The 13791-nt window shown below is 45.7% G+C and overlaps 1 protein-coding gene across 4 annotated transcripts in view; it reads left to right on the forward strand.

Annotated features, from left to right (window-relative positions):
- Nucleotides 1-13791, forward strand: part of HMGCLL1 (3-hydroxy-3-methylglutaryl-CoA lyase like 1) — a 165688-nt gene that overhangs the window by 91717 nt on the left and 60180 nt on the right. The window lies entirely within an intron of this gene.

Genomic DNA, 13791 nt, shown 5'->3' on the forward strand with positions numbered 1-13791 from the left:
TGTGGGTCACGACCTCTTTGGGGGTCGAACGAACCTTTCACAGGGGTCGCCTAAGACCATTGGAAAACACATATATAATTACATATTGTTTTTGTGATTAATCACTATGCTTTAATTATGTTCAATTTGTAACAATGAAATTGGGGGTCACCACAACATGAGGAACTGTATTAAAGGGTCGCGGCATTAGGAAGGTTGAGAACTACTGTGTTAGATGATTAAAATGAAGAGATCTAGAAAGTTGGAGGATTAAAAAAGTGTTTATTAAATTCTAATAAAAGCTCAGTTATTTTGAATACATTTACAAGAATAGATATAAATAGCATTTTAAGGGTATTGTTTCAAAACTGTTAGTTTCTTAAACTCAGCTAAAAATAGATTCATTTGAAGTTCTTAGAACATAAGATTTTGACGACTAAAGATAAGACTCTATGAAAGTTCTTTGTCGGAGCAGAAAATCAGTAAGTAAAGCTTCATGTCATAGTCCTAAAGGCTATAGTCACTTGGCAGAAGTTAAAAAACCATGTGAAGATCAAGCCGCACAAGTGCTTATTTTGACTTTGTAGCATATGTGCACAAATCCTTATTTATCCACTGGGAGCAGGCAAGGAACATTGTATTGAATTAGGAAAGAAAATCATAATCCCATGGAATTTGGGGCGTGGGAATTTTTACAGTTTTCCTTCTCTAGGTATTTTAGTTTCTAAAACAATAGACAACTAGGCATCACTTCCGGATTTTGTGATCAGCTGCGACTATAACTTATTAAGTGTTCCTGACCAGCAAGTTCTTCAGAGGTGTGTCTCAGCCTGTCTCTGTCTGCCCGCCTCTCTCTCTGTCTCTGTCTCTCTTTCTCTCTCTCTCTCTCATTTCTCTATGTGAATATGTCCTCTATGTGGCAACACACTGGGTAATATTTTATTCCTGTATCCTATCTAATAAAAGAGAAAAATGGTAATTGGCGTACGACGATACCCTTTTCATTGGCTAATCAGGGCTATATGCAAATTAACTGCCAACTAAGATCAGCAGTTAACTGCCAACAAGATGGCGGTTAATTTGCATATGTAGGCACAATGCAGGGAGGCAAAAGGGAAAGCAGGAAGAAGCCCCCTGCCAAGGAGAATCAGGCGACTTTGCTGCCCTGGCCAGTGATAGCAGGAAGTAGGGGTGGAGCCAGCGATGGGAGCTGGGCACGGTCGAAGCTGGCAGTCCCGGGAGCTAGGGGTCCCTTGCCTGGGCCTAAAGCAGAGCCCACGATCGCGGGGCCACTGCAGCTGCGGGTCCCTGCTGCCCGGGCCGGACGCCTAGGCCAGAGGTGTTAGGCCTGGGCAGGGGCAGAGCCTGCAACCACGGGGAGCTGGGGGTCCCCTGCCCAGGCCTGACACCTCTGCCGGAGGCCTCAGGCCTGGTCAAGGGGCCGATCCGGTGATTGGTGATCGGAGGGTGATGAGGGTCAACTCCTCTGGCCGAGGCATCAGGCCTGGGTGGGGGGCGGAGCCGGGGATTGGGGGGATATGATGGTCCCCTTGCCCAGGCCTGAAGCCTGGGTCAGAGGCATCAGGCTTGGGCGGGGGGTGGAGCAAGTGATCAGAGGGAGATGGGGGTCCCCTGCCCAGGCATGATTCCTGGGCCAGAGGCCTCAGGCCTGGGCGGGGGCCAGAGCCAGTGATCAGGGGGAGATGGGGGTCCCCTGTCCAAGCCTGACACCTCTGGTGGAGGCGTCAGGCCTGGGCAAGGGGCCGATCAGGCGATTGGAGGGTGATGGGGGTCTACGCCTCTGGCCGAGGCATCAGGCCTGGGCTGGGGGCAGAACCAGTGATGGGGGGAAATGAGGGTCCCCTGCGCAGGCCTGACGCCTCTGACAGAGGCGTCAGGCCTGGGCAAGGGGCCGATCCTGCGATTGGAGGGTGATGGGGGTCAACGCCTGAGGGTTCCCAGTATGTGAGAGGGGGCAGGCTGGGCTGAGGGACACTCCCCCCCCCACACACACACACCCAGTGCACGAATTTCGTGCACCGGGCCCCTAGTTATTACATAATAAATGATAGTTTAGTGCTTTGGGATACAGGCAGGGCTATAGTGCAAAAACCTGGGAACCCAAACTTCTGCTTCTGGGCAATCTGCCTCTTGAAAATGACCAAGTGCAAAGTATTTCCGATGCCATCTTGTGACTTTAAGAGCTCGGGAAGGCCCATCTGCGGGAGTGTGTGTGTGTGTGTGTGTGTGTGTGTGTGTGTGCATGCGCATGTCTATGAAAAGAATGCTTCAAGCAGATGAAACAACGTTTGGGTAAAAGGACTTGGGAGAGGGGAGAATCTTCCTAGGAATGGAAAGAAGACAACTATTTATAGGAGAAGCTAACCTTTAATAACATTTGCTGAATTAGTTGAATTACATAGTTTCTGTTTATAGAGAGACTAGAGGCCCGGCGCACAAAAATTTGTGCACTCAGAGGGAGGGGAGTTCCCTCAGCCCGGCCTGTACCCTCTTGCAGTCTGGGACCCCTCGGGAGATAACCACCTGCTGGCTTAGGCCTGCTCCCAGGTGGCAGAGGGCAGGCCCAATCCCTAGGTGCAGCCCCTGGTCAGGCTCAGAGCAGGGCCGATTGGGGAGTTGGGGCGCCGCCCCCTGTCATGCACAGAGCAGGGTGATCGGGAGGTTGGGATGCCACCCTCAGTCAGGCTCAGGGTAGGGCTGATTGGGGGGTTGGGGCACCATCCCCTGTCACACTCAAGGCAGGGTCGATGGGGAGGTTATGGCTCTACCCCATCACACACAGAGCAGGGCCCGTGGGGGGGGGGGGAGGCGCCGCACCCTGTTACACAAAGAGCAGGGCCAATCAGGGGGTTTGGGTGCCGCAGCCTGTCACACACAGAGCCGCAGGGCGAACAGGGGGTTGGGGAGCTCCACCCTATCAGGCACAGAGCAGGGCTGATCAGGGGGTTGGGGCGCCTTCCCCTGTCATGAACAGAGCAGGGCGGATAGGGAGGTTGTGGCCCCGCCCCCTGTCACACACAGAGCCACAGGGCAATCAGGGGGTTTGGGCGCTGCCCCCTGTAATGCTGATCCCGGTGCCGGGAGGCCTCGTGGCTCCGCTGATCCCAGTGCTGGGAGGCATATTACCCTTTTACTATATAGGATAGAGGCCTGGTGCACTGGTGGGGGCCGGCTCGTTTGCCCTGAAGGGTGTCCTGGATCAGGGTGGGGGTCCCCACTGGGGTGCCTGGTCAGCCTGGGTGAGGGGATGATGGCTGTTTGCAGCTGGTCACACACCCTTCAGGGTGGGGGTCCCCACTGGGGTGCCTGGCCAGTCTGGGTGAGGGGCTGAGGGCTTTTTTCAGGCTGGGGGTGACTGAAGCTCCCAACTGCTCCTTTTTTTCTTTTTTTCTTTTTTTTATTCTGGGCCAGCTTTAGCTTTGAGGCTTGGCTCCAGCTCTTAGGCATCCGCTGCTGAAAGTAGGTTTCTGGCCTTTGCTTACAATGTTGCAATCCTGCTGGCTGTAGCCCAACGGACTAAAAGAGGTTTCTGGGGTTTTGCTTCGCTTCTATATTTGTTACATAGTTGCTTAGAGTTGCAGCTCAGAGGCCTGCAGCGGCAGGCGAGGAACGTTGGAGTCCTCCATCACTGAAGCAAGCAAGCCTCATGTTAGTTTCAAGCTGCCTGGCTGCCGGCCGCCATCTTGGCTGGCAGTTAATTTGCATATTGCCCTGATTAGCCAATGGGAAGGGTAGCGGTCGTATGCTAATTACCATCTTTCTCTTTTATTAGATAGGAAGGATGAGGACTGGGTCATTTTCCCATCCTGTAACGGCTGCCCAGCAGGGCATGACACAACCTAGGGCCCAAGCAAGATCAGGAATATGGGTGAGAACCTGTATGAAGCTGAGATCCCCAAGAGATCACACCTTAGTCAAAGGATAAGCCAGCAACAACTCCATCTCTCAAAGGGAGAAGGCAAGCGCATTCATTCTCATGGTCTTGGCTCTGAGTGGAGGAGAAATACAAACTCTCCCTCTGTCCTTCATATTCCTTGACCCCCCACCCCCATGTGGGTTTAGAGTTCAGATTCACATTGCTGCAGAATTTGAAAGATTCAAGAAGGTAAATTACTCTGAAAAGGCTTGGGGTTAGTAGCACCTTCAGGTATGAAGAAGCTTTTTGGAAAGAATGCATCTTCAGTTCAAGCCCAGCTGGTGTGTGTGTGACTGCATGTGCATGCGCATGTGTGTGGGTGTGCGTGCGCGTGTGGGGTGGATACTCTTCAGCAGCTCCTGTGATGGTTAGTAGGAAGTGTGACTATAAGCGTCTGTGAGTATTTTCTGTTCTTTTGCTATGTACTAGGCTCTCTGAATAGATGGAGAGCGGGGGAGAGGCCAGTTTGCTGGTGCCTCTTAAGTAGGTAAAGAGGGTGGCAGTGGCTTGTGAAATAAGCAACATGACATTAAGCCAGAGAGGCTAGTATAAGTGAACAATTGAGGAAACGGTCAAAGAGTACAGATCTGATGAGGAAGCTAAAATTTAGAGTTGGAGAGGTTGTTTTTGTTTGTCTTTTCTGCCATCCACTTTCACCTAATTTAATAAACCAGTGACAAGGTGAGAAAGAAATATACACTGCTGCTCTCTTTGAAACTCTGTGTAGCTCAGACAGTCTTTAAACATTTGGGGACTTTTATGTTGTTAAAGATGGCCAAACGTGGTCCAGAAATGTCATTGTAAGCACACGGTGTACTGTCCCAAGCACCACCGAGGAAGGCAGGGTCTTTTCCTCATCTCCTATCCCGCCCCCCAGTAACAGCAACAACAACAGCAAAATAACCAGGTTTACCTCTAGTGCGGGAGGGAAAAGTGTCATGGAATAAACTGTCAGCGTTTCAGTAGAAAGGAAATCAGGGAAAGTTTCACTTCATTATGAACAGGGCCAACTTTGGCTTCAGGAAACAGTGGCCGTACTTCATTTTCTAAAATGGAATCTTTGAAGTGGCTTCTAGCAAAATTGGTGTAGGATGTGGAGTGGATATCATTTGCTTTAATTTAGGGGCTGAGAAACAGTTTACAGTGCTCCAAACTGGATGTTAATATTAAGGCAAGCAGACATGTAATAAGTGGAAACTTGGCCACATGGTAGGAAACAAAAGGGAGTTATAAATAGAACATCCCCCCTCAGTCTGGGAAGCACATACTAACCGTGGAGTAGAGGGCAGTAGAGGAATTTTTCTTGGGTTTACAGGTTATTGTATTTTTAATGACATATACATATGACATAGGACTGTAGGCAGATGGTTATATGGAAGTCAAGAATTCATAATTACCAGATTCATTTAATATAGTGATATAATTCTAAGACTATAGATTTCAGAGTGGGATACTTATAACTACTCAAAACCAAAAGAGCAAGAAAATGAGGTGAGAAGAGGCACAACATGTTAGGAATAGAAGAAACGTATTTGGCTCGGTATACTTGTCTTAATTTTTTATGTAAAAATCGAGCTTCACCCTTCATGTACTCCCGGTTCCTAAGTAAAACACCAGTGAACAAATTGTTTAATCTACTTACCCACCAAACAGTTACACAGCCTCTATTTTTCTCCACTCAAATGATTCTAGTCTTTACAATTGGGTAAAAGCAGAATAAAATAAATAAGATCCCACAGCACAAATAACAGTACCATGTTAATGGGTAGCACAGAGACAAAGCAGAATAGGAATTATTTAACTTTCTCCTGAAGAAACATTATGCGCCTTTTTTTCTCTTAAACTTAATAGACTTTTAGCTTAATGTGCTTTTTCCTCATAATGTTTTCCGTATGTTTATTATTGTCCTTTAGAAAAACAAAATTATTTACCTAATTTTTACATCAAAGCATTTATTTTTTATATGGACTTTTACTAAATAAACCATGTTCATATGCTACCAAACAGCACATACTTTTTCATGTAATTTGTTTTTGGGGTTCTTGAGGAGAATTTTTAAAAATTCCAATCGCAAGCCAAAGGAGTCTGTGTCTCAGCTCTGTATCCGTAGAATGCACACTGCTGAGACAAGATGCAGAGTTTCTAGAACAATTGCTTTTGTAATAATGTATTTGGTTAATGCTATTATTACAGTCATTGCAGTTAAAGACTAATAACAGTAATAATAACTTGATTACACAATGTATTTGTGATAAGAGCCAGGAGACATAAAGCATTATGTTACAAACGTGTTTTGTAAATACAAGGTGGGGCAAACGTAGATTTACAGTTGGTTGTACAGAAAATAATACAATAATTAATAATCATACAAGAATAAACTGTGTCTCCCGTAGCCACAACTGTAAACCTACTTTTGTTCTACCCTGTATATGCACTAGGTATTATTCATTTCTTTTACCTCTTTTAAAATACTAAATAGAAATTGATGAATAAGAAAGAAAAGAAAAAAATTGAAAATTGGAAGCCCTTAAAAAAGTTTTTTTTACAAAAAGCATCATTGCCCTGGCCAGTGTTGTTGAGTGGTTATTGTAAGCCTTTGCACAGAAAGGTCTCAGGTTCAATTACTGGTCAAGGGCAAGTAGTTGGGTTGCAGATTTGATCTCTGGCCCTGTCGGGGCTCCTGTGGCAGGCAGCCAATCAATGTGTCTCTCTCACATTGGTGTTTCACTCTCTCTTTCTCTCTCACTCCCTCCCTCCCTGCCTTCCAATCTCCCTAAAAATTAATAGAAAAAAATATCCTCTGGTGAGAATTAATTTAAAAAGTGCATCATTAATTCATTCACAAGATATTTATTTTATCAGACAGTTCTGGATGTTTGATTTAGATGTTAAAGTTTTTAGATGATACTGCTGTGAGGAAACTGTTGAACTCTCTATTTCCAAAAGCTCTTTGAATTTGAGGATTTTTTGCTATACCGTAAACTTTCTCCAGCATGTTATTCTTTTCAAAAATATTCTTATAGGAAGATTGGATGATGTATGTTATCATCAAAAAAAAAGAGGAAAATAAATTTGGCAAAAGTTCAACACTGTCCAGTTTTTCAGTGTTCCTAATGTATAAAAATCAATGACAAAAGATGAACAAAGTAACTTTAAAAATTTGTTTTCATGTAGTTTAATTGCTTATATCAATCATGAAAAAATAAGTAAACATTTGATTAATTTTGTTTATCTCCAAAATATTTTTATTAGTATAAACCTCTGTCTGATTTTGATAATAGGTCATCTATCAGTTTTTGTCTTCAGGGATAATGCAATTTTTATCTGCCTCTATATATCCACAGGGATTTAAACGGTATTTGGAAAAAGCTGCTTCTGAACTAGATGGCATTTTAAACTGGCATTCAGTTAATCAACATTGTAACACATGTGGAATTCCATAATGTGCTAAAAATGAGTGTTTAATCTTTATGTAATGGATTATGTTTAGATCTAAGCTTGAAGCTCACCCTGCGAGAAAACTTGTCCAAACCTGCTCTGCCTTCCCCATGCTGATCAAATAGGCAAATGTTATACATATTATTAGGGTTTTTTCTCGACTTAAAATTCTGATTGGCAGAAAAGCAATGAGAGAAAATACTGGCTTCATTTGCAGAGGTTTTCTGCTTTCTTTTTAATTGTGGTTTAACTTTTGAAATCATTGCTTCCCCACCTATATCATCTCTTTTAGTTTACAGTTGATTGACACTCTGGGATAAGGAGGTATGCATAGGGAATGATATTTATGCTTTGTGATATCCATTACTACACTTCACAACTCATAAGATCCAGGAAAATCCCTAACACAGGTAGTTAGAATACCTTTCTTGGGACCCAGAGATTGAGTAGGTCAGAAGGGGAGCCCTAGTGTGCACAGAGAGGTAGAGCCGTGTCCGTGCTGCTGAGAGAGAACAGACGGAGGAGAGCTGAGCTGCATGAAGACTTTACTCCCCACAAGGCTACATGTTGTGCTTTTTGTTACATTTTCTTGAAATTCCCATGTCCTTCCAGTGGGTTCTTTTTTAATTTCCACTTAAGACTTGCAAGCAACATTATGAAAGGACACTGACTTTTCCATTATCTATAAAATATAATATTTGGAAGGTCTCATATTTTCCTAGATTTCCATTTCCTCATATGCAAAAGAATTCTATTACACTAGAAAATAAATCAGAGTACATATTCAGATCTCTTTTATGAAATTATCATCAATTCAGAGCCTAAAGCCAGTAAAAGCAAGGAAATAATATAAATTAGAGGAGAAATAAATGAGATATAGAATAGAAAGACAATAGAAAAAAATGAATGAAACAAACAGCTGCTTCTTTAAAACAAAAAAATTGGCAAAGCAGATATAGTTAAATCAAATATCATTACTCTTCTTAGAAATTTTGACTTTCTCAGGGTGACCATATTATCCAGAAATTACTGTATATTAATAGGTGTCTCTTTTTAAAAATATATATATTTTATTGATTTTTTTACAGAGGGGAAGGGAGAGAGATAGAGAGTTAGAAACATCGATGAGAGAGAAACATTGATCAGCTGCCTCCTGCACACCCCCAATCGGGGATGTGCCCGCAACCAAGGTACATGCCCTTGACCGGAATCGAACCTGAGACCCTTCAGTCCGCAGGCCGACGCTCTATCCACTGAGCAAACCAGCCAGGGCGGGCGTCTCTGTCTTTACCTTGGAGCCAAGTTGGTCAGTTATCCTGGGCTGAGGCTGTTCTTTTCTTTGCACATAATAATGCAAGCTTTGAATCAGGAAGATAGACTCGTCTCGTTTAGTTTTACTTGTAAAAATAACCATCATTAATTTAAAATTAATCTTGCTGTTGTCTTCTGGGGAAAAATAACATTATCTATTCATATAATTACTAGAGGCCCATTGCACAAAATCTGTGCAAGAGTAGGCCTTCCTTCCCTTGGCTGCTGGCACTGGCTTCCCTCCAGGACCTGGGATCCGGGCCTCCCTCTGGCCACCAGCAGACAACTGGGACTCGGGCTTCCCTCACAGCCCCGGCTTCATCCCGAAAGATGTCCGGTCTAATTAGCATATTACTCTTTTATTATTATAGATTTTCTTACCAGTCTAGTGATTTTTTTTTTCTAGTTAGGACTTAACTTTGGATTTTGTATTATTGGTGGGGGTTGAGGCCAGCTTTTATGATTCTTTTCTTGATTTAACAGATGAAAATTTCAAAAATCAATACCTTTTAGAGTACCTCTCTTATCCATTCTGTGAATATTTCATCTTATTGCTTTAATATTTTCTAATATCTTGTATTCAACCAAGTACTTGTCACATCTTTCTCAATACATGTGGCTTTAATTGGGAAATGTTGTTTTGCCCTATTGTTTGTATAAAAACACATTTTTTCATTTTCTAATTTCTTTTCATGTTTTTCTCTTAATTTTTTCCTCTCTTGAAAACTTATATTTACAAGGAACTCTATGTACACACATTCTGGCCCTTGAATATAATATGACACAGATCTTTTCTTTTAGAACACTGATTTGATACTGGTTAATGCTCTCATGCCTTTTTTTATTTATAATGATGTAACCGGTTAATGGTTATGTAGCCACCACTGAACACATACACACAGTTGAAACCACTAATAACCGTAATAGCCAAAAGTCAAGAATCTTTAGCTTTATTGTTTGAACAGCTTTCTCAAATAGTTCCAAATATTTTTAGTTCTGGGTTTGAACTTTATGGCAGTAATACCATCCATTGGATCATAATGGATCATTTTAGAATACTAAACGTATTTAACATATCAGTCAAGGTTACATTCAAAACATTGGAGGAGGAGTTTAGTAAGTGCAAGTCAAAGATGTGGAATCGCAGTCTGAAACCTACAAAGTTTTTTTCATATTTATAAATTTCTATATAGAGCAGAATATAAAATGGAAATTATGTCTATCAATTTTTAATTATGTTATGAATTATTTTAAAATGCTAGTTTAATGAAAAAATATTTATTAGCTACATTTTGTGTGATAGCTTCTCTGCGATTAGGTGTGGTAGACAGTAAAGAAACAGGAGAGAACACCATCCCTTTTCTCAGTTTTTTCAACCATCAAATAAAATGTGGAAATTATGTATACTTGATTAGGCAATAAGTTATGTAACACCTTTGGTTATACTGACTTAAATCTTTAAAATCTGTATCAATTTTGAAACTTTAAGAGTAGCCTTGGCTGGGGTGGCTCAGCTGGTTGGGCATCGTTCCATACAACAGAAGGTTGCCATTTTGATTCCAGGTCAGTGCACATGCCCACAATTGCAGGATTGACCCCCAGAAGGGTGGGTGCAGAGGGCAGCTGATCTATGCTCTTGCATCAGTGTTTTTCTCCCTCTGCCTTCCTCTCTCTCTAAAAGTCTAAAAATTAAAAACAACACAAAAAATTTTTAGAATAAAGCAATGGCTACATATTCTACTAGAAACTTTTCAATAAGTAAAACTATTTTGTAATAATTATTTTTTCCACTTTTATTGAGATACTATCAACATATATCACTATATAAGTTTAAGGTATACAGCATTGGTTTCAATTGCATATACTTTAAATCATTAGCACAGTAAGCTTAGTTAGAATTCATTATCTCATATAGATACTTTAAAAAGTAAAAGCAGAAAAGAAATAAAAACTTCCCTATGAGGAAAACTCTTAGGAATCACTCTCTTAACTTTCACATGTATATACAGCAGTGGTAACTATTGTATGGTATTGTATAGAACATCCCTAATACTCAATTATATCATAAACTAGGGGCCCGGTGCACGAAATTCGTGCACTGGGTGTGTGTGGGGGGGGAGTGTCCCTCAGCCCAGCCTGCCCCCTCTCACATACTGGGAGCCCTCAGGCGTTGACCCCCATCACCCTCCAATCGCAGGATCGGCCCCTTGCCCAGGCCTGACGCCTCTGGCTGAGGCGTCTGGCCCGGGCAGCGGGGACCCACAGCTGCAGCGGCCCTGCGATCGTGGGCTTCGCTTTAGGCCCAGGCAAGGGACCCCTAGCTCCTGGGACTGCCAGCTTCGACTGTGCCCAGCTCCCATCGCTGGCTCCACCCCTACTTCCTGCTATCACTGGCCAGGGCGGAAAAGGCACCTGAATCTCCGATCATGGCTGGGGGGCAGGGCAAAGGCGGCCCCAGGGCCGCCTTTGCCCTGCCCCCCAGCTCTTAGCTCCCCCCTGGGTTTCTGATCACTGTCAGTGGCAGGGGGCTTCTTCCTGCTTTCCCTTTCGCCTCCCTGCATTGTGCCTACATATACAAATTAACCGCCATCTTGTTGGCAGTTAATTTGCATATAGCCCTGATTAGCCAATGAAAAGGGTATCATCGTACGCCAATTACCATTTTTCTCTTTTATTAGTGTTGATAGAGGCCTGGTGGACAAAAATTTGTACACTTGGAGGGGTCCCTCAGCCTGGCCTGCACCCTCACACAGTCTGGGACCCCTCGGGGAATGACCACCTGCTGGCTTAGGCCCACTCCCCAAGGAATTGGGCCTAAGCTGGCAGTCAGACATCCCTTTGGCAGCCCGGCAACCCTCGGGGGATGTCCACTTACCAGCAGGGAGCAGACCTAAGCTGCAGTTGGACATCCTTAGTGCTGCTGAGGAGGCGGGAGAGGCTCCCATCACCACCGCTGTACTGGCAGCCATCAGCCTGGCTTGTGGCTGAGCAGAGCTCCCCCTGTGGGAGTGCACTGACCACCAGGGGGCAGCTCCTGAATTGAGCGTCTGCCCCCTGGTGGTCATTGTGTGTCATAGTGACCAGTCATTCCCAGTCGTTCTGCTGTTAGGGTCAATTTGCATATTACCCTTTTATTACACTAGAGGCCCGGTGCACAAAAATTTGTGCACTCGGGCGGGGTTGGGGGGTCCCTCAGCCCGGCCTGTGCCCTCTTGCAGTCTGGGACCCCTAAGAAGATAATGACCTGCTGGCTTAGGCCTGCTCCTGGGTGGCAGAGGGCAGGCCCAATCCCTAGGTGCAGCCCCTGGTCGGGCTCAGAGCAGGGCCGATTGGGGAGTTGGGGCGCCGCCCCGTCATGCACAGAGCAGGGCAGATTGGGAGGTTGTGATGCCACCCTCAGTCACACTCAGGGTAGGGCCAATTGGGGGGTTGGGGCACCGTTCCCTGTCACACTCAAGGCAGGGTCGATGGGGAGGTTGTGGCGCCACCCCGTCACGCACAGAGCAGGGCCAATCAGGGGCTTGGGGCGCTGCCCCCTGTCACACTCAGGGCAGGGCCGATGGGGAGGTTATGGCTCTACCCCATCACACACAGAGCAGGGCCCGTGGTGGGGGGAGCTCCCCCCTATCAGGCACAGAGCAGGGCTGCTCAGGGGGTTGGGGCCCCGCCCCCTGTCACGCTGATCCCGGTGCCGGGAGGCATATTACCATTTTACTATATAAGGTAGAGGTCTGGTGCATGGGTGGGGCCAGCTGGTTTGCCCTGAAGGGTGTCCTGGATCAGGGTGGGGGTCCCCACTGGGGTGCCTGGCCAGTCTGGGTGAGGGGCTGAAGGCTGTTTTCAGGCTGGGAGTGACTGAAGTTCCCAACCGCTCCATTTTTTCTTTTTTTATTCTGGGCCAGCTTTACCTTGAGGCTTGGCTCCAGCTCTTAGGCCTCCCCGTGGCTGAAAGTAGGTTTCTGGCCTTTGCTTACAATGTTGCGAATCTGGTGGCTGAAGTCCGGTGGTATTTGTTACAATGTTTCTTAAACTGCCCGCTCAGAGGCCTGCATTCGCAGGCGGGGAACGTTGGTTTCCTCCAACGATCCTCCGTCACTAAGGCAAGCAAGCCTCATGTTAGTTTCAAGCTGCCTGGCTGCTGGCCACCATCTTGGCTGACAATTAATTTGCATATCTCGCTGATTAGCCAATGAAAACGGTAGCGGTCGTATGCCAATTACCATGTTTCTCTTTTATTAGTGTAGATAGGATAGAGGCCTGGTGCATGGGTGGGGGCCAGCTAGTTTGCCCTGAAGGGTGTCCTGGACCAGGGTGGGGGTCCCGCTTGGGTGCCTGGCCAGCCTGGGTGAGGGACTGAGGTCCGTTTTCAACTGGCCACACCCCATTCAGGGTGGGGGTCCCTGCTGAAGTGCCTGGCCAGCCTGGGTGAGGGGCTGATGGCTGTTTGCAGGCTGGCCACAGCCCCTTCAGTGTTGGGGTCCGCACGGGGGTGCCTGGCCAGCCTTGGTGAGGGGCTGAGGGCCGTTTTCAGGCTGGCCAAACCCCCTTCAGGGTGGAGAGTCCTGCTGGGGTGCCTGGGCAGTCTGGGTGAGGGGTTGATGGCTATTTGCAGGCTGGCCAAGCCCCCCAGCCACCCACGCTCCCGGTGGAGGCTGGCTGGAAGCAGGTATCTAGGATTTATTTATCTTCTATATTTGAAACTTTGTTGCCTTGAGCGGAGTTCCACAGCTGGCGAGGGCAGGTGGGAAGCTTGGCTTCCTCCATCGCTGGGGCAACCAAGCCTCCTGCTTTCCAGCTCTGTGGCTGCCGGCCGCCATCTTGGCTGGGTTAATTTGCATATAGTTGCTCAAATTGGCTGGTGGGCGTGGCTTAGCGTGTAGCAAAGGTACAGTCAATTAGCATCTTTGTCTTTTATTAGTATAGATTTGAAGTTTGTATCTTTTGACCACCTCCCTCTAATTTTCCCCTGTCCCATCCACCACCCCCAAACTCCCACATCTTTTTCTATGAGGTTGGTTGGATTTTTATTGTTATTGTTTGTTTCCTTGCTTGCTTGTTTAGATTCCATATAGAAGGTAATTCAGTATGTGACTTTCTTTATCTAACCTGGCATAATGCTCTCAAGC

The sequence above is a fragment of the Myotis daubentonii genome, chromosome 6 (genome assembly GCF_963259705.1).
Source record: "Myotis daubentonii chromosome 6, mMyoDau2.1, whole genome shotgun sequence".
Taxonomy (NCBI): domain Eukaryota; kingdom Metazoa; phylum Chordata; class Mammalia; order Chiroptera; family Vespertilionidae; genus Myotis; species Myotis daubentonii.